Source organism: Saccopteryx leptura, chromosome 5 (genome assembly GCF_036850995.1).
Source record: "Saccopteryx leptura isolate mSacLep1 chromosome 5, mSacLep1_pri_phased_curated, whole genome shotgun sequence".
Taxonomy (NCBI): Eukaryota; Metazoa; Chordata; class Mammalia; order Chiroptera; family Emballonuridae; genus Saccopteryx; species Saccopteryx leptura.
Genome location: NC_089507.1, coordinates 179,317,897 through 179,341,336, shown reverse-complemented (window position 1 = coordinate 179,341,336; position 23,440 = coordinate 179,317,897). Strand labels below are relative to the sequence as shown.

The window sequence follows — 23,440 nt, the reverse complement described above, 5'->3', positions numbered from 1 at the left end:
GGAAATATGCTTATCAAAATATTAACAGTGGTACAACCTGGATGGTAAATTTATCGATTATATAAATTATATTCTTTTTTGCTGAGCTATATTTCTAAATTTGCAATAAGCATCTATCTCTTTTGCAATAAGAAAAAGAAATAAAAGCTACTAAAAAAAGATAAAATGTAATAAAAGGTTGTGATTTTCTTAAAGACAAACTATCTTTTTAGATTCCATTGCAATAAATAATGTTGGCCTTAAATCCTGTGTTTATGCCTGAATATGTGTATGTAAAAATGGGATTACCTGTGGAATGACAGTGAATAGATTTCATAGATTGAGCTACCCAGGAGGCAGTAGTTTATTTGAGAGGTGATACCAGGAAGCACTGATAGGAGGGTAGGGAAGTGGAAGAAAGCCAGTAGCATGTGGCTTCCAGGGCACATGAAGTTCCATCCTTCTGAGAGGGTGAGGAATATGCCTAAAAGTTATTAATTTTCCTGAGGAGTTAAGACACTGGGGCATTTGTCCATAACTCCTACCTGCTATTGGTTTAAGGCTGCTCCCAGAGGGGGTTAACCTCCTGGCATGTTCATCTTTCAGGTGCCCAGGGTAGGCTCCTGGTTTGGCAGAGATGCACAAGTTGGAAGGCATTGGGTGACACACACAAGAATGATACGCATTGAGCTGGGTACTGAAAACATCCACTGAAATTCTGCCTTTCTGGATAAGTACCAATCACCGGGTTTTACTTGCATTTCTGTCCTGGTGGGCCTGGGACTATGACAGGAAGGAAACAGGAGGGTCAAGATGTTGAATGCCCACAAGGGAAGTTCTATGACCACGTTTGTTGTTTCCTTATCACCTGCCAAATGTTGCGTGTTCATTTAGAAAGCTGACCTTCCCTTGTGAGGCTGTGAGTATTCAAAACAAAAGTTGTGAAATCTAGGTTTTAACATCAACCCACTATGGCCAGCGAAATTGAAGAATGCACCATGAAAACATGATATCAGAACTTAGAGGTGTTTATTTATGAGTTCATAAGTTTTCTTCATTTGTTATGATGTGCTTGAACTGTTCTGTATATAAGACAAGATCCCATCAATACAAGTCGATAAAATCCCTCACAATTCATTTTATGATGTGTTTGTAATACTACAAGCTAAATAATTTTTATGACTTGTTTTTTCATTTTGATACACAGCTAGAGATTGTCCTCCCATAAATTGAGTTGCTAACTTCTTAGAGACCTGTGACCACTGTGTGTTAAACATCAGTGTACCATGACAAATAAATATTTAGTTATTGGGGCCAAGTGGGTAGCAACAGAGTCTGGATCTCAGAAGTTCTAGAAGGAACAGAGACTTTTAGAACTAGAATTGCAAACTTTTCACCTTATGATTGAGGTGACTGAGGCCCAAGGTCACCCAGCTCGTGCAAGGAGGAGCTGGAATGAAATGCCACCATCCCCTTCTGTGAGGTGCTTCCTGCATGACCGCTGATTGGCAGGCCACACTGGTTGTCTGGGAAACAATGCTGATTCTACATTTCTGGGACTCATGTGAATTGTCCCATTGGGCCACAGTGGTAGACTTCGATGGACTCTACCTCTTCTTGGCCACTGAGTCCTTTGACAGTAATGTCACCCTCTGCCATTTTCCTAAGCTTTTTATTTTCTTGTTTCTCTTCTCTTTCAGGAAAAGCTGACTGATTACTTAGAGATATGGCCAGTCGACTAGACCAAGTCATTCTGGGCTTCTTATGTAATAGTTTGGAGAGTTATGGACAGAGAGAGAGAAGAGAGAGCTAGGAGCCTCAGCACTTACCTTCTGGTCCAATCTTCTGCCCATCACAGTGGGGGCAACTTTGAGGATAAATTAAATGTTGTATTTAATTTAGCATGCTGTAATGAGATTGAGGTCATCTGAGATTAAATGTTCAGAAGGACAAGAAGGGAAGTTGACTTCTTTGAGGATTCAAGAAAACATCAGCTAAAATTGAGTTACAGTGCACCTGCTGGCTGGTCTAGGAGGGCAGGGGCTTCTAACCAGGCAGTGCACGTGGGTGGTTACTCTGGGGCCTGGGTTTGGCGTGCACATGCAAACCGGCCTGAAAACATGGAGGCTATTAGAGCTAAAAAATAATCTTTCTCTACCTCCAAGCATTCATTGGTACAGTTGAAATAATTTGCATTGTCTTTTTATTTCTTGGTGGATTAATTAGGATAAAATAGAAAAATCACCTAGAACTATGCTAAGATTGTAGTAGGTGCTCAACAGCTGTTATCCACTTAACTTTTTTCTTTCTTTCTTTCTCTCTCTTTCTTTCTTTCTTTTTTTTTTTTTTTTTTTTTTTTTTTTTTAAATTTTTTTTTTTTTTAATTTTATTTATTCATTTTAGAGAGGAGAGACAGAGAGAGAGAAGGGGGAGAGGAGCTGGAAGCATCAACTCCCACATGTGCCTTGACCAGGCAAGCCCAGGGTTTCGAACCGGCGACCTCAGCATTTCCAGGTCGACGGTTTATCCACTGCGCCACCACAGGTCAGGCTCTTTCCTTTCTTTCTTTCTTTCTTTCTTTCTTTCTTTCTTTCTTTCTTTCTTTCTTTCTTTCTTTCTTTCTTTCTTTCTTTCTTTCTTTCTTTCTTTCTTTCTTTCTTTCTTTCTTTCTTTCTTTCTTTCTTTCTTTCTTTCTTTCTTTCTTTCTTTCTTTCTTTCTTTCTTTCTTTCTTTCTTTCCTTCTTTCTTCTTTCTTCCTTCCTTCCTTTCTCTCTCTCTCTCTTTCTTTCTTTCTTTCTTTCTTTCTTTCTTTCTTTCTTTCTTTCTTTCTTTCTTTCTTTCCTTTCTTTCTCTCATCTATGTATCTATCATCACCATCAACAAAAATGACAAAGTCATGACCAACAGACACAGCGTCCTGTTTCATCTCGTCCCTGAGGCTTTAAGTTTTCATCTTCACGTCTGGCTTTGTGTTCTTGTTTTCCCGGGAATATTGAGAGAGCTTTAGCTCATTTTCCATATCTGATCCCTTAATCTGCTCTGCACCCACGTAGACATGGGGTTCAACCCCTCACTCTGGTTCCCAACACCCAATCTGTCAAGCAAGTCTCTCTATGAAGGTTCACGGAGAATTTAGGGGTCCATGCAGCAGCAAAACTGTGTCATATGCCCTTAGTTTGTAACTAGACTCACTCCCTCTCCTTCGTTAATCATCAAATCTCAATTTTGTTTGTGGTGGCATGGGGAAAACAGCTGTGTTAGGCTTGCTCGCCGGTTTACCGGCTGCGAGCACTTTGCCTGAGTAGCGCGTGAGCACGTGGCAGCTCCATGTGAAGTCTATGTAAAGCTATGGGTGCTTGCCCTCGGGGAAGATGGCGGATGGCGGACTGTGGATTGCCTGCCCACCGCCGCCAAGGGGCCGTTTCACTGTTCATTCGCATGCTGCCGTGAGAAACGGTTTCCCCTGCCTGTTTGCTGGTCCGCTGTTGCAAGAATCTTTTAAACAGGAATGGCCCAACACTTTCCGGCTCCACAGATCTTCTGCCATCTGCCTGAATCCATTGTGGACCTGCCTGGCCACGGCCACTGGCATTACAGGTGGGAACATGCTAAAGTAAAAGTATTCACTTTCAAATTTTCTTAAGACTTTATTGATTTTACAGAGAGGAGAGAGGGGTGGGGGAGCGGGAAGTGTAGTTGCTTTACTTTAGTTGTTCCCTGCTTGCCCGTTGCTTGTTGTAGGTGCTTTGACTGGGCAAGTGCAGGGTTTTGAACCCACAACCTCAACACTCCAGTCGACACTCTATCCGCTGTGCCACCACAGGCCAGGCTTGTCTTTTCATTTTGATGGTTATCTTTTTGTTTTCCTAATGGACTCTGTGAGACTTTAAAGGAAAAAGGAACTGTGCTAACATGAATTAGGGTGCTTATTTTAGAAGAGAGAATTGATTAAGGCCAGTAATATTATATGTTGTATATGTTATATAAAGTGGTAAGATAATTTATTACATGCATATTTTTAATTTTTAAATGAACATGTTCCCTGGTTGGACAGTCAGTGTGTTTATGGAAAAGAGAATCAGGTTAAAAGAAAGAACTAAAAGGGCATTTTAATTCTTGGCTCCAATAAACAACCAAGGGAATCAAAATTTTGTCTTAAAAAAAAAAAAGAGAAGAAAATCCACTATGTCCTATGTAGAGCATAATAATAGCTGTGTTTGACAACAAAACAAGGTTCTGGCTGGTTGGCTCAGTGATAAGAGCATCAACCTGGCTTGTAGATGGCCCGGGTTCAATCCCCGGTTAGGGCACACATGAGAAGCAAACATCTGCTTCTCTTCCCCTTCCTCTCCCCCTTCTCTCTCTTCTCCTCTCACAGCCAGTGGCTCAGTTGGTTCCATTGTCTGACCCAGACACTGAGGATAGCTCAGTTGGTCTGAGCATCAGCCTCAGGTACCAAAGATAGCTCAGTTGATTCAAGCATCAGCCCCAGACAGGGGTTTCCAGGTAGATCCTGGTTAGGCACATGCGGGAGTCTGTCTTACTATCTCCCCTCCTCTCACTTAAAAAAATAAAAATAAAAAACACCAAAAAACATATTTAAGGGTCTATATTACTTAGATCTTGTTCCACTTTGTATGTAATTAGAAATTATTGTTACCAATATATAGGATTAAAAAAAGAAAGATTTTCAGTTTGCTAAATTCATTGTAGATTATATGTTTGCTTTTCTTAGTTTTACAGCTCACAAAAAAAAATCATTTAATTTCAGGGCACAGGTGGGTAGTAGACACCTCTGCTCCCAGGATTAGAGGAATTTGGGGGTGAGGGCAGGTGGGGGCTGGGGGCTCAGCTCCCTCCACAGGACAGCCTTTAGCCCCATTGACTACTGAGTCATCATTATCATGACGTCAGAAGTCAGGCTCTGTGTGACTCTGAAGCTGATGACCTCCTGGCACCTGTTTGGTGGTATTAATAATGGTAACAGCTGGCTGCCTGAGCACTTGGAAATGCCAATGAACTTGAGCAGGTTCACTGCAGTCCTCGGTAGAGAGGCCTGAGCCCAGGCAGGTCAGATTTCAAACCCTCTCACTGGCCATGACGTTATGACCTGTTTCTCTTTTAGTTTTATTTTTTGACAACCTTTTCATTTTGGAATAATCTTAAATGTGCAGAAAAGTATGGGCAATAAGCTGCCAGGTGCCCTCCGCACTTCTCTTCTTACATTGCCATTGTATCCCTTTTTTAATATTTCTTTCCCCCTTGAATTCTAGGTTTCACCCTTTGGACTATGAAACAATAAATTCTTACTTTGTCTGAATTTTCTTCTTTCCTTTTCCCTTTTCCAGCAGCCTGCCTGGCCGCCTCTTTTGAAGAGCATTGAAACCTGGGGACTGACTTTCCTTCACGAGGTGAACTCACTCTGGCTGGGGAAGGAGGATGAGAGGCCCAGGCAGACCCGACAGCCGACCTCCTGTGGGCTCCGCCAGCACCATGTGCGCACACCGGGGTCTCTGCTGTCAGGAGAAGCCTGGGGAGTTTTGCAGTGACAATGCCAAGAGCCACTTTTCTTGAACAACACCGTTTGCTTTAGGCTCTATCAACTTTTTTGGTTCAAGGCAAAAGCGTATTCATAAAAGCTAAAGTAAGTAACAGCACTTTGTTCTTTTGTTGTTTATAGAAAATGGCAAAGTTTGCGAAAGGTGTGGGGACTCTGTCGTCTGCTGACCCAAGCATGTAAGCCTGTCCAATGCTTTGTTCCACAAACTCAACTCGAGAGCAAGGTAGAAAACTAGATCCGCAGACATCATCCTGGTGGCCAACACGACTCATACAGCCTGAGTCAAGAGGCACTATTACAATGGTTACTGTCTCCACCCCGCCCCTTGCTGGGTGTCAGTTACCTTCCCCCCAAAAGAGCCCACTTTCAGCAGGCTGCGATCTCACACCATCACCATGGGTGGGTGGGCTCCTGCAGAGGATCTGGCTCCAGTCCAGGTACAGACTGGATTCCTCCTGGGCCAGACTGCAGTCCATATCCTACACCTAAGCTGGCACCTGGCTTTCCCCATCCTGTGAGTTGGGGCCCACATCTGTGTGTGTGCGTGTGTGTGTGTGTGTGTGTGCGCGCGCGTGTGTGTGTGTGTGCGTGCGCGGGTGGACTCAGCTGGGCTTGGGAGAAGGGGTCTACTGCCACTCACCAGGGCCTGGAATCGGGGACCTATGCAGAAGAGAGTTTGGGTAGGGCATGCAAAAGTATGAAATTCTTAAAAATGTATGAGTGTTAGGCAAATCGGGACAGTATCCTTCCTTCCAGGGCATTCATTTAGGAACAGTAAGAGGAGTCAGGAGATTGTCCAGTGTGGTTTCCCCACCTGATCACATTGAAACTCTTGTATTTCTTCCAGAGAGATTAAAAAAACAAGTCCTATTTTCTTAACGTTCTGCCAGCAAGAGGATTCCACTCTCTTTTACCTTTCCACTTTGCAGTATTTAACATAGTTCACTAACGGTTAGCCAAACCAAGAGTGGCTACAAGCTTTCATTGGGCCAAGAACAGAAGTCAAACTGTGGGGTGCATGGGGAGACCTCGTGATTTGAAATATATAATAATAGCCTTCAACCATCTCCTTCCACTTCTGAAGACAGAACTTGCCCACTTAAAAAGCAGTTCAGGCCCTGGCCAGTTGGCTCAGCGGTAGAGCGTCGGCCTGGCGTGCGGAGGACCCGGGTTCGATTCCCGGCCAGGGCACATAGGAGAAGCGCCCATTTGCTTCCCCCCGCCTCCTCTCTGTCTCTCTCTTCCCCTCCCGCAGCCAAGGCTCCATTGGAGCAAAGATGGCCCGGGCGCTGGGGATGGCTCCTTGGCCTCTGCCCCAGGCGCTAGAGTGGCTCTGGTCCCGGCAGAGCGACGCCCTGGAGGGGCAGAGCATCGCCCCCTGGTGGGAGTGCCAGGTGGATCCTGGTCGGGCGCATGCGGGAGTCTTTCTGAGTGTCTCTCCCGGTTTCCAGCTTCAGAAAAATACAAAAAAAAAAAAAAAAAAAAAAAAAGCAGTTCAGGGGTCCTCCCACCCGATTCCCAGTGCTGCTGTGCACAGAGCCCCTGGAGGTTGAACTTGGTGACAGGTTTGCAAGATAGTCACTAGTCTGGCTTAGCCAGACTGAGCTAGTTTTATTTTAGTCTTATTTTTTAATTTTTTAAAATTGAATTTATTAGGGTAGCACTACTTAACATAATTATACTGGTTCCAGGTGCCCAATTCTACAACACATCTCTGTACACCGTATTGTGTGTTCACCCCTCAAGTCAAGTCTTCATCCATCACCAATTATGCCCCCACACCCTCCTCCACCTACCCCCATTTTGGCAGTCACCACACTGTTGTCCATGTCCATGAAGGTTTTGTCCTTTTTGTTTTGTTCCATCCCTCCACCACCCCTGCTCAGCTCCCCCTACCTTCCACAGCAGCTGCCAGCCTGCTCTCTATGTATGAGTCTGTCTTTATTTTGCTTGTTAGTTCATTTTGTTCCATAGATTTCACATTTGTGTGAAATAATATGTTACTTATCTTTCTCTGACTGCTTACTTCACTTAGCAGGTCCGTCCATGCTATTGTACAAAGTAAGATTTCCCTCTTTTTTTTTTTTTTTTTTTTTTTTAATTTCATTTTATTTTTTTTTTAATAAATTTTTATTAATGTTAATGGGATGACATTAATAAATCAGGGTACATATATTCAAAGAAAACATGTCTAGGTTATCTTGTCATTAAATTATGTTGCATACCCCTTGCCCATAGTCAGATTGTCCTCCGTCACCCTCTATCTAGTTCTCTGTGCCCCTCCCCCTCCCCCTAACTCTCTCTCTCCCTCCCTCCTATGTCCTCCCTACCCCCACCCCTGGTAACCACCACACTCTTGTCCATGTCTCTTAGTCTCGTTTTTATGTTCCACCAATGTATGGAATCATGTAGTTCTTGTTTTTTTCTGATTTACTTATTTCACTCCGTATAATGTTATCAAGATCCCACCATTTTGCTGTAAATGATCTGATGTCATCATTTCTTATGGCTGAGTAGTATTCCATAGTGTATATGTGCCACATCTTCTTTATCCAGTCTTCTATTGAAGGGCTTTTTGGTTGTTTCCATGTCCTGGCCACTGTGAACAGTGCTGCAATGAACATGGGGCTACATGTGTCTTTACGTATCAATGTTTCTGAGGTTTTGGGGTATATACCCAGTAGAGGGATTGCTGGGTCATAAGGTAGTTCTATTTGCAGTTTTTTGAGGAACCACCATACTTTCCTCCATAATGGTTGTACTACTTTACAGTCCCACCAACAGTGGATGAGGGTTCCCTTTTCTCCGCAGCCTCTCCAACATTTGCTATTACCTGACTTGCTAATAACAGCTAATCGAACAGGTGTGAGGTGGTATCTCATTGCCGTTCTGATTTGCATTTCTCTAATAGCCAAAGAATATGAGCATCTTTTCATATATCTGTTGGCCATTTGTATTTCTTCCTGGGAGAAGTGTCTATTCATATCCTCTTCCCATTTTTTTATTGGATTGTTTGTTTGTTTGTTGTTGAGTTTTATGAGTTCTTTGTATATTTTGGATATTAGGCCCTTATCTGAGCTGTTGTTTGAAAAAATCATTTCCCATTTAGTTGGCTTTCTGTTTATTTTGTTATCAGTTTCTCTTGCTGAGCAAAAACTTCTTAGTCTGATGTAGTCCCATTCATTAATTTTTGCCTTCACTTCTCTTGCCATTGGAGTCAAATTCATAAAATGCTCTTTAAAACCCAGGTCCCTGAGTTGAGTACCTATGTCTTCTTTTATGTACTTAATTGTTTCAGGTCTTATGTTTAGATCTTTGATCCATTTTGAGTTAATTTTTGTACAGGGGGAGAGACTGTAGTCCAGTTTCATTCTTTTGCATGTGGCTTTCCAGTTTTCCCAGCACCATTTATTGAAGAGGCTTTCTTTTCTCCATTGTGTGTTGTTGGCCCCTTTAGCAAAAATTATTTGACTATATATATGTGGTTTTATTTCTGGACTTTCTATTCTGTTCCATTGGTCTGAGTGTCTATTTTTCTGCCAATACCATGCTGTTTTGATTGTCGTGGCCCTATAATAGAGTTTGAAGTCAGGTATTGAAATGCCCTCAGCTTCATTCTTTTTCTTTAGGATTGCTTTGGCTATTCGGGGTTTTTTATAGTTCCATATAAATCTGATTATTTTTTGCTCTATTTCTTTAAAAAATGTCATTGGAAGTTTGATGGGAATTGCATTAAATTTGTATATTGCTTTGGGTAATATAGCCATCTTGATTATATTTATTCTTCCTAGCCAAGAACAAGGTATATTCTTCCATCTCATTATATCTTTTTCGATTTCCCTTAACAATGGTTTATAGTTTTCATTATATAAGTCCTTCACATTCTTTGTTATGTTTATTCCTAAGTATTTTATTTTTTTTGTTGCAATCGTGAAGGGAATTATTCTTTTGAGTTCCTTCTCAGTTGTTTCATTGTTGGCATATAGAAAGGCTATTGACTTCTGTATGTTAATTTTGTATCCTGCGACCTTACTGTATTGGCTTATTGTTTCTAGAAATCTTTTTGTGGATTCTTTGGGGTTTTCGATGTATAGTATCATATCATCTGCAAAAAGTGATACCTTTACTTCTTCTTTTCCAATATGGATGCCTTTTATTTCTTTGTCTTGTCTGATTGCTCTGGCTAGAACCTCTAGTACCACATTAAATAACAGTGGAGAGAGTGGACAACCCTGTCTTGTTCCTGATTTAAGGGGGAAAGCCTTCAGTTTAGTGCCATTTAATATGATGTTAGCTGATGGTTTATCATATATGGCCTTTATCATGTTGAGATATTTTCCTTCTATACCCATTTTGTTGAGAGTCTTAAACATAAAATTGTGTTGTATTTTATCGAAAGCCTTTTCTGCATCTATTGATAAGATCATGTGGTTTTTGTTCTTTGTTTTGTTGATATGGTGTATTATGTTAACCGTTTTATGTATGTTGAACCATCCTTGAGATTCTGGGATGAATCCCACTTGATCATGATGTATTATTTTTTTAATATGTTGTTGTATTCGATTTGCTAGTATTTTGTTTAGTATTTTAGCATCTGTATTCATTAGAGATATTGGTCTGTAGTTTTCTTTTTTTGTGCCATCCTTGCCTGGTTTTGGTATGAGGGTTATGTTGGCCTCATAAAATGTGTTTGGAAGTATTGCTTCTTCTTCAATTTTTTGGAAGACTTTGAGTAGAATAGGAACCAAGTCTTCTTTGAATGTTTGATAAAATTCGCTGGTATAGCCGTCAGGGCCTGGACTTTTATTTTTGGGGAGGTTTTTAATGGTTTTTTCTATTTCTTCTCTACTGATAGGTCTGTTTAGGCTTTCTGCTTCTTCTTGACTCAGTCTAGGAAGGTTGTATTTTTCTAGGAATTTATCCATTTCTTCTAGGTTGTTGAATTTAGTGGCATAAAGTTTTTCATAGTATTCTACAATAATTCTTTGTATATCTACGGTGTCCGTGGTGATTTCTCCTCTTTCATTTTGGATTTTGTTTATATGAGTTCTTTCTCTTTTTTCCTTGGTAAGTCTTGCCAAGGGTTTGTCAATTTTGTTGATCTTTTCAAAGAACCAGCTCCTTGTTCTATTAATTTTTTCTATAGTTTTTCTGTTCTCTAATTCATTTATTTCTGCTCTGATTTTTATTATCTCCTTTCTTTGGCTGGTTTTGGGTTGTCTTTGTTCTTCTTTTTCTAGTTCCTTAAGGTGGGAAGTTAAGTGGTTCACTTGGGCTCTCTCTTGTTTGTTCATATATGCCTGAAGTGATATGAACTTCCCTCTTATCACTGCTTTTGCTGCATCCCATAGATTCTGATATGTCGTATTGTCATTTTCATTAGTCTGTATATATCTTTTGATCTCTGCACTTATTTCTTCTTTGACCCATTCATTTTTTAAAAGTATGTTGTTTAGTTTCCACATTTTTGTGGGATTTTTTTCCTCGTTTTTGCAGTTGAATTCTAGTTTCAAGGCTTTATGATCAGAAAATATGCTTGGTACAACTTCAATTTTTCTGAATTTGCTGATGTTGTTTTTGTGGCCCAACATATGATCAATTCTTGAGAATGATCCATGTACACTGGAGAAAAATGTATATTCAGTCACTTTGGGATGAAATGTCCTGTAGATGTCTATCATATCCAGGTGCTCTAGTGTTTTGTTTAAGGCCACTATGTCTTTGTTGATTCTCTGTTTGGATGACCGATCTAGAGCCGTCAGCGGTGTATTGAGGTCTCCAAGTATGATAGTATTTTTGTCAGTTTTTGTTTTAAGATCAATAAGTAGCTGTCTTATATATTTTGGTACTCCTTGGTTTGGTGCATATATATTAAGAATTGTTATGTCTTCTTGATTCAGTGTCCCCTTAGCCATTATGAAATGGCCATTTTTGTCTCTGAGTACTTTTCCTGTCTTGTAGTCAGCATTATCTGATATGAGTATTGCTACACCTGCTTTTTTTTGGATGTTATTTGCTTGGAGTATTGTTTTCCAGCCTCTCACTTTGAATTTGTTTTTATCCTTGTTACTTAGATGAGTTTCCTGTAGGCAGCATACAGTTGGATTTTCTTTTTTAATCCATTCTGCTACTCTGTGCCTTTTTATTGGTGAGTTTAATCCGTTTACATTTAGTGTAATTATTGATACTTGTGAGTTCCCTATTGCCATTTTATATCTTGCTTTCTGTTAGTTTTGTGTCTTGTTTGATCCTTCTCTTTTGTTTTTCTATCTTTTGTTTTTATTTGGTTGTATTCCATACATCTTTCCTCTGTTGCTATCTTTTTTATCTCATGTGCTTCTGTGGTGGTTTTTTCAATGGTGGTTACCTTTGAGTAATGAAAAGGGTCCCTACCCTGTTCATTGTAGCGAACTATTTTGTGAGTACTTTTGCACTCCATCGTCCTTTGCTACTGTTAATCTCCATCTTCTCCCCCTCTTTCTTTTTGTTGTTGTCACAGTTTAAATTTGGTTTTATTGTGTTCTTCTTGGAGCTTTTACTTGTGGCTCTGTTTTTTTTTTTTTGTTCTTTGTATCTGATTGGAGAACCCCCTTTAGTAATTCCTGGAGTGGGGGTTTTCTGATGATAAATTCCCTCATCTTTTCTGTATCTGTGAATGTTTTTATTTCTCCTTCATATTTGAAGGATAGCTTTGATGGGTATAGTATTCGTGGCTGAAAGTTCCTCTCTTTCAGGACTTTAAATATTGGGGTCCACTCTCTTCTAGCTTGTAGAGTTTCTGCTGAGAAATCTGATGATAATCTAATGGGCCTTCCTTTATATGTTGTATTCTTCTTTTCCCTGGCTGCCTTGAGAATTTTTTCTTTGCTGTTGGTTTGTGTCAATTTCATTATGATATGCCTTGGAGTAGGTTTGTTGGGGTTAAGAAAACTCGGAGTTCTGTTTGCTTCTTGAACTTGAGGCTTTAGTTCTTTCCACAGGCTTGGGAAGTTCTCATCTATTATTTGTTTGAGTATGTTCTCCATTCCATTTTCTCTCTCTTCTCCCTCTGATATACCTATTATTCTTATGTTATTCTTTTTGATGGAGTCAGATAATTCTTGTAGGGCTATCTCATTTTTTTTAATTTTTGAGTCTCTTTCTTCTTCTCTCTGTTGTGCCTCAAGTTGCTTGTCTTCTATTTCACTAATCCTCTCTTCTATCTGACCTGTTCTATTAGCTAAGCTTGTTACTTCGTTTTTCAGCTCGTGAATTGAGTTTTTCATCTCTGTTTGATTTGTTTTTATAGTTTCAATTTCCTTGGACATATATTCTTTGTGTTCATTGAGTTGTTTTCTGAGCTCCCTAAATTGCCTTTCTGTGTTTTCTTGTATATCTCGGAGGATTTTTAGGATTTCTATCTTGAATTCTCTGTCATTTAGCTCCAAGGTTTCCAATATATTAAATTTTTTCTCCATAGATTTTTCCTCATCTAGCTGTGTTACCTCTCTTTCTTTTGTATCCATGATATTTGATTTTCTCTTCCTTCATGGCATCTGAGGGTGGTTTTGTTGATAGTATTAATGAGATTTAATAAAGTATAAAAAGTTTAAAAAAATAATAAAAAAATAAAAAATTGAAAAGAGATGTTTTTTTAAAAAAAATTAATAATGAAATAAAGAAAAATAAAATAAAATAAAAATTTTTTTAAAAAAGGAAATTATTCCCCCCCTCCTTTCTTCCTCTCCTCTCCTCTCCCCTCTTTCTTGAGAAAATCTTGTGGTGGACTGTGAATTATAACAAACAATGCCTGTGATGGAGGGCCTGAATTGGGGAAAAGTAATAAAGGGGCAAAAAAAAAAAAAAAAGAGCGTATGGATCCACAAAAAGCAAATAAGGAAAAAATTTGGGTCAAGAATAAATTGATTTGCTTTTAGGTGTTGGTTGTCTAAGAGTTATGATGAGAGGATTAAGAGGAAAACGGAAAAATGGGGGGACAAATTAAAAAATTACAATTGTATTTAGTGGAACAAGAACTAGATAATATGGAGAGCCAGTGATGGGAGCACTGCTAGTGAGTTAAAAAGGTGAAGTAAAAACCCCCCAAAATGCCACAAACATAAGTTTGAGTCCCAGATAAGATAATTTGTTTGTTATTGAGGTGTGAATGAGAGGAGATGTAAAGGAGAAAGGAAGAAACTAATATAGAGGGAGAAAAGAAAGAGAGAGAGAGAAAAAAAGAGGGAACCACTAAAAGAAGAAAAAGGAAAGGAGAGAGAGAGAGAGAGAGAGAGAGAGAGTTAAGGGTTTTGGAGTGCAACCCTCATAGAGAGAAAGGAAGAGAAGAGTAAAGATAATGGGAGATGTAACACTTATGGGTAGTGTAGTTCAAGGAGAGGAGAGAGTAAGACCGGTAGAGAGTTAATCGGCCAAATTGGAGGAGGAAAAAAAAAGTATCAAGAATGAAGATAAGAGAAACAAACGAACAAATATAATAAAATGGGATAGGTTATAAAGTCTGCAGATTATTCTTGATTTTGAGAGGTTATCTTCTTGCTTTTTCTTTTCTCTCCCTCTTCCTGGTCGGTGAATCTGTACTCCGGGTTTTGCCCCTTTGGCACACTCAGGTGGAGGTTTGCAGTTGATAAGTCTCTATGGCAATGTCATGTATTGTGCTTTAGTCTCGTTGGCAGTCGAAGCTCATTAGCATTTATAGGCTCCGACAGTGAGAGAGTGCGTGTTCCTGGAGCCTTTCTCCTAGTCTTTCCTTTCTCAATTAGTAGCCTGATAATCCAGCTATGGGGTTGCTGCTGCCTCTGCCTGGATAGTAAGAGGCTCAAAGAGCTGGCAACTCCCCACTCTATTTCCACTCAGCACAGGGCTCTGGGTAAGGCTCAGTCAGTCAGAGCTGCTAGCATAATCAGGCGGGCTTTCCGCCCACTCAAAGACCTCTGGCTCTGCCACTCTGTCCGGTAACACAGGCGGGCGCCCACTTCTGGGGTGCTTGGAGGAAACTCTCACTCACTGGCTGTGCGCACAGACCAGGATATCCGGCCAGCAGTTTCACGCTCTGAGTGAAACCCCCAACCGCAGGGAAAAGTTGCAGCGTTGGAATTGAGTCTCGCTTCGTCCCCATGCGCGTCTTTTGCAAGGCGCTGGGGCGGCCCGAGATTCTGCTTTGGCCCACACAAAGGCCCCTGACTCTGCCCCTCTGTGCGATAACACGGGCGCGCACTGCCGAGGCACTCGGAGGAATCTCTCATTCACTATCTGCGCGCGCAAACCAGGATATGAGGCCGGCCGCGTTTCCCTCTGAGTGAAACCCCTAGCAGCATGGAAAATTTCCACCGTTGGAATTAGTTCTCACTCTCTCCCGTGCATGGCTTTCCCAGGGCGCTGGGGCTGCCCAGAGACTCTGCCCTCGGCCCACAGAAAGGCCTCTGACCCTGCCTCTCCATGGGGCAATACGGGCACCCACTCTCGGGGCCTAGGAAGAAATTCTCGCCCACTAACTGCGCACCGACCAGGAGACCGGGTAAAATGGCCGCGCCGCTTGTCTTTCTTTGTTTGGGTTTGGCGCGAGTGTTAGCTTGTATTGCCCGGGTTGCCACAGGATCAGATTTTCCTCGGCTTGGATCTCCGTGCCACAGCCTGGTTCGGCCGTTTGTGTCACGGCCTGGATGTATTCACCCCCTTTGCCCGCCTCAGTTTCTATATTCACAGTTACCAGAGAAAGCCGCCCTGTTTAGGTTAGTGAGGAAGGCGGAGCATTTCTTACTCCCTATTTCCTTCGGGGTTTGGTTATATATTTAGCCAATTTTTCACTCAATCATACCTTTGGGTGTATTGTGAAGCATCTGGAAGCTCCAAGTATAGGTTTTTCTGTTTCTGGTTGAAGATCTTGTTGAGTTTTGGGGGAGATTTATCGGTATCGCTTCCTACCCCGCCATTACTCTGACGTCATCCAGCAGAGATTTCCCTCTTTTTAATGGCCTCGTAGTGTTCCATTGTGTAAAAGTACCATAGCTTTTTTTATGTACTCATGTGATGATGGGCACTTGGGCTGTTTCCAGATCTTGGCTATTGTAAATAATGCTGCTGTGAACATAGGATGCATATGTCCTTTTGAATTAGTGTTTCAAGTTTCTTTGTATAAATTCCTAGAAGTGGGATCCCTGTGTCAAAAGGCACTTCCATTTTTAGTTTTTTGAGATAATTTTATACTGCTTTCCACAGTGGATACATCAATCAGTATTCCCACCAACAGCGCATGAGGGTTTCTTTTTTTTTTCACATCCTCACCAACACTTGTTGTTTGTTCATTTATTGATGATAGCCATTCTGACGTGTATGAGGTGATATCTCATCGTGATTTTAAGTTGCATTTTTTTATGATTAGTGAAACTGAGCATCTTTTCATATGTCTATCTATGTCTTCTTTAGAAAAGTGCCTATTCAGGTCCCTTGCCCATTATTTAATTGGATTGAGTTTTTGGGTTTTTTTGGCGTTGAGTTTTATAAGTTCTTAAAAATTTTGGATATTAATTCCTTATCAGATTCAGCAGATTTGTTCTCCCATTCAATAAATTGTCTTTTCATTTAGTTGATGGTTTCCTTTGTTCTGCAAAAAAACATTTTAGGCATGACTGGTGGTGGCACAATGGATAGAGCATTGACCCAGAACACTGAGGTTGGTGGTTCAAAACCTTGAAGTCACTGGTTTGAGTGGGGGATCATCCACACAATCCCAAAGCTTCCCAGCTTGAGCCCAAAGCTGGCATGAAAAGCCTAAGGTTGCTGGCTTGAGGAAGGGAACACTGGCATGGCTCTGGTCAAGGCACTTACAAGAAGCTCAATGTACAACTCAAGGTAAAGCAACTATGAGTTGATGCTTCTCACCCTCTCTCTCCCTTCCTGTCTCTCTCTCATCTCTCTCTTAAAAACAAAACACTTTTTAGTTTGATATAGTCCCATTTGTTTATCATTTCTCTTCTTCCCCTTGCCAAGGAGATTTATCTAAAAAATATTGCTACTAGAAAGGTTCAAGTTTTTACTGCCTATATTTTCTTTTAGAATTTTTATATCAATAGTTTTGTGTCTAATATTTAAGTCTTTAATTCATATTGTTTTATGGTGTAAGGATGTGGTCTAGTTTCATTTTTTTGCATGTGTCTGTCCAATTTTCTCAATACCATTTATTGAATAGACTGTCTTTACCCCATTTTATGATTTTGCCTTATTTTTCAAATATTAATTGGCTGTATAGGCATGGGTTGATTTTTGGGGGGGTTCTCTATTCTGTTCCATTGATCTGTGTGCTTGTTTTTATACCAGTACCATGTTGTTTTGATTACTATGGACTTGTAGTATAATTTGATATCTAGTAGTGTGATTTCTCCAACTTTGTTCTTCTTTCCCAAGATTGGGCTCTGTTGTGGTTTGATATAAATATTTGGAATATTTCTTCTAGTTCTGTGAAATATGTCATTGGTATCTTGATAGGGATTGCATTGAATCTATAGATTGCTTTGAGTAATATGAACATTTTAATGATGTTAATTTTTCCTATCCATGACCATGGTATATGCTTCCACTTGTTTGTATCTTTTTTGTTTTTTTTCTTCAGTTTCTCATAATTTTCTGAGTATGAATCTTTTACCTCCATGGTTAAATTTATTCCTAGGTATTTTATTCCTTTTGAAACAATTCTGAACGGTATTGTTTTTTGGTTTTTCTTTCTGATAGACCATTAGTGGTATATAAAATGCAACTGATTTCTGAATATTTATTTTGTACCTGATACTTTACTGAATTCATTTATCAGTTGTAGTGTTTTTTTTTTGTTTGTTTGTTTTGGCAGAATCATTAGGGTTCTCTATATACAATATCATGTCATCTGCAAAAAAATGACTATTTTACTTCTTCCTTTTCAATTTGAATGCTTTTTATTTCTTCTTCTATCTGATTGCTGTGGCTATGACTTCTAGTATTACATTGAATAAGAGTAGTGATAGTGGACATCCCTATCTTGTTCCTGATCTTAAGGGAAATACTTATAGTTTTTCCCATTAAGTATGATGTTGGCTGTGGGCTGTTATATATGGCCTTTATTATGTTGAGGTATGTACAGTTGATTTTCACTTTACTGAAAACTTTGAACATAAATGGGTGCTGAATTTTATTAAATGCTTTTTTTTGTTTCTATTAATATGATTATGTGATTTTTACCCTTTATTTTGTTTATGCAGTGTATCATGTTTATTAATTGGTGGATGTTGTATCAAGATTGTCACCCTGGAATAAATCTCATTGATTATGGTGTATGATTTTTGTAATGTATTGCTAGATATAGTTTGCTAATATTTTTTTGAAGATTTTAGCACCTATGTTCATCAGAGATATTGGCCTATAATTTTCTTTCTTTCTTCATACTGTCTATATCTGTTTTGGAATTAGGATAATGCTGACCTCATAAAATGAGCTTGGGAGTCTTCTTCCTCTTGAATATTTTGAAATATATAGTTTGAGGAAAATAGATGTTAATTCCTGGATCCTGATCTATGTACTCCGCCCTTGGCTGATTAAACCTGCAAGAAGCCTGTGTCACCAAGTGACAAAATGAAAAACAGGTACATTGAGTATCAGACTGATTCAATTGTATTCACCGAATGCTACAGGGAAGGTCATTCAGTCTGGAGACTGAATGTTAGTCCCAAACAGATTTTAGCACCAGAAAAGGCTGGGCTCAGAGGCCAATTCAAGATGACAGGGCACCAGGCTCCAATAGGACCCAGAAGGTGAGCCACAAGTTCACCAGCCAAAATTCTAGCCTTCAATGCAAACAGTGTGTTTAGAAAACAGATGGACTAGGGGTTTCTCCAAGGAGATCAGAGGAGGCACAACTGTGCCTGAACCTATGTGTGTGGATCTGAGATCCTATGTCCTCTATCAATAGGAAGTCCCCTCCTCAGACACCACATAACATCTCAGAAGAAAAAAGAATGAGAAGGTTACACATTCATCCAAAATACACTAGGCTAAGGAGAATTTGGATGTATTGGTTCAAAAAGACAACCAGATTAGACTAAATATAATGTAGCCCAGACCTGGAAGGATAAAGTGATGGGATGGTGTAGAAACTACTTTTTTTTTTTTAGTATGGATTTATAATCTTATTACATGGGCAAGCAAGTGGTATGATATGAGTATTCTGATCTTTGCTCTCAAGGTTGAATTCTTGGATATGTTGAGGGTAAAACTGAAAACTGAGGGCATTTGCCTCATTTCCCTGGAGTTCCAGTGCGGGATTTATGTGGACAAGACCCTTTGTACTTAAGCTCTGTCAAGGATCACAACTTAAGCTCTGCTTGGAGGCAGCAGGGTAGATCAGATGTCTTCTAGTTTAATGCATCCACGGTGGGTAACACAGCTGCCTTTAAAAAAAATGATCTTCAGTATTAGTTTAACTATTGCAGCTGAAAAGTCTGTATGCAAGTAACAAACACGTGGTGCATATTGGCCAAAGTGAGCAATAGGGATTTGTGGTGATTGTGGCAAGCTGAAGACTGCATGCTCTGTCTGACAATATTCATCTTCACTCAAAAATAAATAAAATAAAGCATTGCTCACCCAACAAAAGTGACTCTGGGCAGCATTCAGGCTCCCAGCCTGTAGCCTCACTTTAAAAGCTAATGTTTTATAATTTTTAAGGCATATATTGTAATATAGAAATAATTTTTAAACTGCTTGCTGTTAGGGAACAACTTTCTGCTTTCTTTTCTTTTCACATTTGTCATTCCATCAACCATTTTAAAGCTTCAGGTGGTTTAGGGGCACAAGAACCTCAGATTACCTCAGGAAAGAATCAGTTACCATTAAAAGTCCAGCCAAAAAAGAAGTGAGTTTATAGCCTTTGCGATTGCAGTCTAGCATTTCATTCACCAGGAGACCTGGCCGAGAGACATTTCTGCAGGTGTGAAATCAGAGCACTCCCTGTTGATCCCCAAATGCAGAAAAAAGCAGAAAAAGAATCACCGAGAATAAAATAAAAAGAACTGTGTTTAAAAGGTTCTCAAGGTCATAGAGGCCACTTGGTGACACGGAGATGCTGCTTCCCCACCCTGGCTGCCCTGAGCTCTGTGGCTGGCAAGACCCTGGCTTCAAACTACTTAGAGATGGTCACAATGACACTTGAGACTTGGGGATCTCCTCATCTCAGGGAAAGGGTTGGGATATCTGAGTTGTGTGAAGAACAGTTGTATTGTTTCAGATGGATGCACAGAATTGTTTAGTTGATGTATAGGATATACGTAGGAGGCTGTGTAAGGAGGCCGAGTCGCCAGTGGGAAGGACTGTGCAGGTCACACAGCTATTGCCTCCCAGCTCCCAACTCCCCCTCCTGTTCTCTGCTCTGTGGGCCGGGCTGGAGCCCGTCTCTGCCCACAGGGGTGTGAGAGGAGGACCAGAAGGCCAAGAGGGAAAGGACCTGCTCTTCCGTGCCCCTCGCTTCTCCTGTCAGCAGTGCCCTACTTTGCTTCTGCACAGTGGCGTCAGCAGTTTGTTCTCATAGAAGCGATTAGAGCTAGTTTGCAGTTTTTCCAACACTCATACACAGTGGTGGGATTCAAATAAGTTAACAACTGGTTCTCTGCCCTAATGACCATTTTCAGTATAAAAAAAATGATATACTGAAAGGTAGTTTATTATTTCATGCATTTAATACTTAAATAAGAACGACTAAAGAGGTTCACAAAACTAGATTATAAGTTTTAAAATATTAATGAAAAATATTAAATAATACCTGAAAAAAAAAATAAAACTGTTAAAGATATTTCCATATTGCTTCTTGATTGGTGTCCTCACTTGCACTGTTTTTTCACCTGTGGATGGAATGAACATTAGAATATGCTGTTGCACTTAGAATACATTGTTGCACAAATGAATGTTAAGAAAGAGCAAGGGATGTAAATTTGTAATTTCCACATTGGATGACTGCCCAGGCGCCCACCTTAGAGAGAACCCTGATTACAAGTGCCATTTTAACAACTGCTTCACCAAACTCAACAAAAAATTAGGTATTGGTTCTGCTGAACCTGTGAGAACTGGCTGAATCCCACCACTGTTCATACAACCAGCCTTCTCCCGCCCAGGTGAGAGATACTGTCACCAACAGCCCAGCACTTTCTCCTCTGAGATCTTCAGGCAGCCCCACAGGGGCTGGGATATCTGAGTCGTGTGACCCCTCCAAGCTCAGAGACACCAGCAAGCCCTCTAAGCTCCAGCCCCCAGATGTACCCTCCTTGGTATTATGAGTTTTACCTGTATGGGACCTCTCCTCGAAGCATGTATATTTTAGCCATTGCAGCCTCTTCCCTGTGTTTTTCCAGTCCCAGGGGTTGGTGCTGCTTCCTGCGGTGGTTACTCCCTTGACCTTCACGTTCCCTTTTTACCTTTTCACTCTGCAATCCCTAGTTAATGAGCTTTATACTAAGGTGTCTTAATTTAGCAAACCAGTTTGGTTTCTAGCTCCTGGCTGAACCACCACCGCTAAGAAGAGCACTCAAGGGCCAGGGAAGGATGAGCCATGTAGGATTGCTCATAATTACAATACCCCGTGTGTCTGTGCCCACAGACATCCGGCCTCAGTGCGGGTTCGTCATTAGGATGTTACAATTAAATAAACTTAAAATGAAGAGTGGACTTGAGAATCCTCAGAGCAGATAAAACCATTTAAGCTACATAAGAGAAACTTTACTAAGCTTATTCTACAAAGAAAGCAAAACTTAACTTGAGCTGCTGCTTGTAAACGCCTCTGATAATGATAAAATAAACATCTCTTCTTAAAAATGGTCTGAGATCCTTACTTTTAACCAGTTCCCTGCCGTCTGGAAACCCCGATGATGCAGAGGCTGGAGAGCCTCCTCCCTTTCACTCTGTACCCCGTCCTGTACCGCCATGCCCCTGAGCCTCGTATCAGTTTTAAATCTGAAACCTCCCTGTTCGCGAACTGTCCTTATATGCACAGTAAACTTTCACTAAGCACTATTTATGGGTTCAGTGGTTTTTATGTTGCTGTTTCTGGAATTTTGACAGGGGGTACTTGATGGATGTTCCCCCGCCTGGCTCCCCCCGCCCCTCCCCCAGCTGCCTATCTCAGGGGCCAGCTCACTGTCCCCAGTGGGAATGCCATCTAGTCTGCTCAGGATGTGGGCCCCAACAGCCACAGGGCCCCAGAAGAGGAAATGGTTTCCTTCTTGTTCTAGTGTAAGACCTATCTCCCCAGGTGATGCATCCTGTCCAGTGTAGACTCCTTCCCAGTGGTGTGGCGTGTGAGCCCTCTCCAGAGAGGTAGTCTGTCTGTCCACAGGGGTGTGAGTTTGCTGCCTGTCCCTCACAAGGCAATTAATTGGGCCGGAACTCAGCAGACCAGCATCTGGACTGGCTGTGTTGCCCAAGCTTTGGGGTCCTGGGGGATGGTGGATGGACCACCCACAATAGGTTAGGTTTTTCCATCCCAGCTCAGTTAATTCTCAGTTTTCATATAGTATGGAATAAAAACAGACTTTCATACTCACATTAACTGCTGCTGGCCTGCTCTTTGAAAGCTACACATAACTTCAGAAGCATAGCAATAAATACAGGGCTGTTTAAACCCATACTGGGAACACATGCATTTCTCCCAGTAAAGCAACAAATCCTACAGGCACAGCACTGCTAGGATACATGTAAACTTAACATTCCCTAAAAGAACACTTAACTCCTCACTCCTGTCATCTGCACTTGGGTTAATTGTGACCCCCCCCCCCTTAGAAACACTGGGAAGGCATTTGATTTATAGTGACCCCACTTAAAGGGCCATGGCGCTCATTTTCTCCTAAGAGTAAAATCACATTCTACTACTTCTGAACCAGAGAGAGCCTGAGACCGTTAAATCATGCTTTCCAGGATTATGGGGGAAAATAAAAGTGTTTTTCTCAAACTTGGCTACAGTTTGAGCCACATCATGTAGGATAAAGGCAGAATTTCTTTCTAGTGAGAGCCATTTCATAATTTAGTTAAATAGTACTATTGGGTGGATATACTGGGTTCAATGATGTTTCCTAAAATCATGATCACCTGGAACCTCAGGATGGGCTGTTTCAGGTATTTGGAAATAGGATCTTTGCAGATGTAATTAGTTAACATGAAGGCATACTGGATTAGGGTGTGCTTTGATCCAATGACTGGGTGTCTTTATAAGAAGAGAAAACAGAGTCACATGGGAGAATGCATGTAACAATGGAGGCAGAGACGAGTGATATGTCTACAAACCAAAAAGCACCAAGAATTGCTAATAACCATCTGAAGCTCAGGAAACAAGAGGGCATCCTCCCCTAGAGCCTGCAGGGAGTATGATCCTGCTCACACCTTGGTTTTGACTTCCAGCCTTCAGAAATGTGAGAGAATAAATTTGTGTTTTAAACTACCCAGTTTATGATAAATATTTTCAGCAGTCCTAGGAAGCCGATACAGTGTGTTTGGTTTTGAAAGATGATGTCCCTTTGAAAATAATTGAAACTTTAAAGAAACTTTCAAGTTTAAAGTCTTTTAAAAAGTTTTTTCTTTTAAGTGTCAAGTTTAAAATTCTTGGAGCTCTGAATAATAATGAGGCAGACATGCAGGCAGTCAGGTGACAGGCTAGGTGGCCACAAGAAGATAAATACGAGAAGGAAGTCTTAGGCTTCCCTTTCTCCTAGAAATACCCCGTGACATTAGGGCACCGTCACAGAAGTAATGATTTTCAGTTCCAGAGATAAAAGATAAAGAGCTAGATATTTGAAAATGATGGTATCATGATCTTTTGCCAATGATCAGAATCAAGTATAAGCTATAAACAAGAACCTAGAAAACTAGAGTTTCTAACTCAAGGCATTTGGGGACCAC

The 23,440-nt window shown here is 40.7% G+C and overlaps 1 protein-coding gene across 1 annotated transcript in view; it reads left to right on the top strand.

The window, feature by feature from the left end:
* The window catches only part of SLC24A3 (solute carrier family 24 member 3), a 641,322-nt gene that overhangs the window by 33,112 nt on the left and 584,770 nt on the right, over window positions 1-23,440 (top strand). The window contains exon 2 of the mRNA XM_066387038.1: window positions 5,328-5,623. The gene's annotated coding sequence lies outside the window, so the exon portion shown is untranslated. The remainder of the gene's footprint in view (window positions 1-5,327; window positions 5,624-23,440) is intronic.